General features: G+C 41.2%; 1 pseudogene; it reads left to right on the top strand.

Annotated features, from left to right (window-relative positions):
* The window catches only part of LOC101661866, a 6,862-nt pseudogene extending 6,603 nt beyond the window's left edge, over nucleotides 1-259 (top strand).
* Nucleotides 260-4,197: the final 3,938 nt, after the last annotated feature.

Here is a 4,197-nt window from a genome sequence, read left to right as displayed (position 1 = left end):
GAAAGCCCCCCCTGCGTTTACCTGGCGGGCCCTCTGCAGAGAAGCCCAAGTCAGAGTAACTCGTGATAGGGGTGCTCCCTGGGGCCTTTATCTTTCGCCCCCTGGCTCTCTCCACCGACGCCCCAGAATTTCTGTCCGTCCCCAAAGACCAGCTCCGGAAAAAGTCCGCCCCAGAAACTCACGCTTCCAGAGCCTGAGAAGAAAGCCCCCCCTGCGTTTACCTGGCGGGCCCTCTGCAGAGAAGCCCAAGTCAGAGTAACTCGTGATAGGGGTGCTCCCTGGGGCCTTTATCTTTTCCTTGGCGGGAGTGGGGTGGGGGGGCGGTTAGGCTACGCTTTGTTTGAAGGATCATCCGGGCTCGAGAAAGACAGACGGCTTTGTCACCCAAGTGTATTCCTTGATCTCGGGGAGGGTGTGTGTGTGTGTGTGTGTGTCGTTAAGTCATTTCACATATAACGAAACTGGATAGATGTCAAGACCGCAGATTTTGCGAAGGACAGACCAGGGATGAAGTCTTGCTATGGGGCGTTTGGACTTCCGAGGGGCGGGGAGAATCAATGAAAACTTGACACTGCTTTGTGACAAAAAGGCATGGTGAAATAGGGGAAGTCATTTTCTTCCCATCAAACCTAAAATTCTCAAAAAATACTCTCCAGCATAGCGAACCTAATAGTTAAATTTTGAGCTGCTGGTGGCCTATACTTGAATACCAATAGTTACTGAGATTCCTCTTTGGGTTAGTGTGACTCAGGATTTGGCGCCTAATTAACCCTTCAATTTTTTGGAAATTTTAATTAGCAACCTATACAGGCTCCAAGTTCAATTATCCATAACCAATTTATACCTTTTGCAGAATTTAATAAAGATTCCACTCGTTTCTGTCTTAAGAAAGACAGAAACATTCTGTGATAGGTACTGAGGTTGTGAGGGGAAGAGGAAATCATGAGGTAGAGAGTTGAAAGGTGCTGTCAAGTTGATTCCAACTGTCTGCAAAACTGTTGTTTGACCCAATTATTATAGCCACTGCGTCCATTCATCTCACATAGGATTGTTCTCTTCTTCGTTGACCCTCTGTGTTGTTATGTCCTTCTCCAGGGACAGGTTACTCCTGGTAATATGTCCAAAGTGTATGAGAAGAAGTCTCTCCAACCTCAATTTTAAGGCACATTTTGCCATACTTCTTCCAAAAGACATTTGGTTTTTTGTCTGGCAGTCTTTGGTAATTTTAGTATTCTTCGACAACCATAATTCAAATGCATCAATTCTTCTCCAGTCTTTCTTATTGATTGTTAGTTTTCACATGTATATATAAGGAGATTGAAAATATCATGGCTTGGGTCAGGCACATATTTTTTATTATTAAATACTTTTATTGGGGGCTCTTACATCTTTTATCACAATCATCCGTTGTGTCAACCACATTTGTACACATGCTGCCATCATCATTTTCAAAGCATCTTCTTTCTACTTGAGCCCTTGCTATCAGCTCCTCATTTTCTCCCCTCGCTCCCTCACCAACCCTTGATAAGTTATAGATTATTATTTTCATATCTTACATTGTCCTCTGTTGCCCCTCACCCACTTTTCTGTTGTTCATCCCCCTGGTTGATCCTTGTGATCAATTCTCTCTTTCTCCCCCCACCCTTCCCTAATCCTCCTGGTATCTCTACTCTCATTGTTGGCCCTGAGGGGTTTATCTATCCTGGATTCCTTGTGTTGCAGGCGCTTATCTGTAACAGTGTGCATGCTCTGGTCTAATCCGATTTGTAAGGTAGAATTGAGGTCATGATAGTGGGAGGAAGGAAGCACCAAAGAACTGGAGGAAAGTTGTGTGTTTCATTGGTGCTATATTGCACCCTGACTGGCTCATCTCTTTCTTGGGGTCAGGCACATCTTAATCCTCAAAGTGACATCATTGTTCTTTAGACACATTAAAGAAGTCTTGTGCAGCTGATTGGCCAAATGCAATATGCCGTTTGATTTCTTGATGGCTGCTTCTATGAGCGTTGATTGTAAATCCAAGTAAAATGAAATCCTTGATAACCTCAATTTTTTCTCCATTGATTATGATGTCGTCTATTTTTCCAGTTGTGAGGATTTTGTTTTCTTTACAGTGAAGTGTAGTCTACACTGAAGGCTTTAGTCTAATCTTCATCACTAAGTGCTTCAAGTCCTCTTCAATTTCAGCAAGCAAAATTGTGTCATCTGCATATTGCAAGTTGTAATCCTGATGCTAAAGTTTTTATATAACCCAGCCTCTCAAGATTATCTTCTCATCATACAGATTGAATAAGTATGGTAAAAGGATAAAACCTTTGATGCACACCTTTCCTGATTTTGAACCATTCAATGTCCCATTGTTCGATTTGAACAACTGCTTCTTGATCTATATACAAGTTCTGTTTGAGCACAATTAAGTGTTCAGTAATTCCCATTTTTCTCAATGTTATGCATAGTTTGTTATGATCCACACAGCAGAATGCTTTTGCATGGTCAATAAAACACAAGTAAACATCTTTTCAGCCAAGATCCATTTGATGTAAGCGATCATATCCCTCCTGTTTTGTAAGAATATAAACTATATTGGATTAGGACCCACTATACTCCAGTATGATCTCATGTTAACTGATAATATCTTCAAAGATTCCATTCTCAAATATTCACAGACAGAGTGGTTCTACAAAAAAATTACTGCCATCCAGGTGATTCTGACTCATAGTGACCCTGTAGGATACAGTAGATCTGCCCTCTATGGGTTTCCAAGCTGTAATTCTTTATGGGAGTAGAAAGTCTTCTCTTTCTCCTTCAGAGCAGCTACTGGTTTCAAACTGCTGACCTTGTAGTTAACAGCTCAACTTGTAGTGCACTATACCACCAGGGATCTGGTAGATGGTTAGAATTCAATATACCTTTTGTGGGGGACATAATTAAATTCAAAACAGGAGTTGAAGCCTACTTTAGTTTTTATTCCTTTCATAAAATTTATCATTTTCCAAGACAGTTATGACACACAGTGACTCCATCTGTGTCCGAGTAAAATCATGCTCCATAGGGTTTTCAGTGGCTGATTTTTCAGATGCAGATTGCCAGGATTTTCTTCTGCTGTCTTCTTAGTGGGCTGGATCTTTTAACCTTCTGGTTGGTACTTCAACACTCTATTAGAAATGAAATTCTGAGCACTAGGTTGCAGATGGCTATAGTTTATAGTGGCACCCCTAAATCCATTTTGAGGCCCTACATAACTCCATTGAGGTATAGCTAGCTTTGGGCTGGCAATGTAAAAAGCTTTGCACTATGATTGACGCATAACCACACCACCCCCCACCACCCCTCCAGGGGGACAAACCACAGAAACGTGTGAAGGGAGACAATGGTCAGTGTAAGGTATGAAAATAATATTAATTTGTAATTTATTAAGGGGTCACGAGGGGAGAGGCGGGAGGGAGAGAAAAAAGCGCTGATACCATGGGCTGAAATAGAAAGTAAATGTTTAGAAAATGATGATGGCAACAGATGTACAAATGTGCTTGATACAATTGAGGTATGCATTGTTATAAGAGCCCCCAATAAGTTGATCTAAAAACAAGCTTTGCACTCCAGACGAGTGTCTTTGAAAGTGGTTGGCTTTGACTCCTCTAGGCCATCCCAGAAGAGAGCCCTCAGGCAATTGGCTGGGCCTGCCCTTGGTAGAAAGTGTACTCGGGTCGCATGGTCAGTTGCAAGGTAGTTGGAGGATCCTGAATCAATATTGTAAGATTTCTAATATGCAATAGTGTACATAGCCTAATCACGATCCCTTTTTTGATTCCATAGTCCAGCCTGCAAACACGATGAAATGATTGTGAGTTTGTGATGAATTTCCTTTGTTTCCCACACTTTATAATTAAACCACATACATGGCTGTGAATACTTTGGATATCATTATTGTTTCATACTGGTGGTTTCCTTCATGCATATGATTCATTGTTGTCTTTATTATTCTGATTAAGATTTTTAAAGGAAGTCTCTATAAAATATATTTTAATTTGGAGTCTTCCTCCCCTTGTACGCACAATAACCACTTGCATACCACACTTTGAAAAAGGAACTAACTCACAAAAACAAATAAAATGAGACCATCTGCAGCAGCAATCAAAGTTTGAGCTCTAGAGAGCAGCTCTGATTTCCGCTCAAATCTCTAAAGAGTCTGGAAATCAG

Source organism: Echinops telfairi, unplaced genomic scaffold (genome assembly GCF_000313985.2).
Source record: "Echinops telfairi isolate 266 unplaced genomic scaffold, ASM31398v2 ScPeMD7_19;HRSCAF=73, whole genome shotgun sequence".
Taxonomy (NCBI): Eukaryota; Metazoa; Chordata; class Mammalia; order Afrosoricida; family Tenrecidae; genus Echinops; species Echinops telfairi.
Note: the sequence above shows the minus strand (reverse complement) of the source record. Positions and strands in the feature narration are given on the sequence as shown.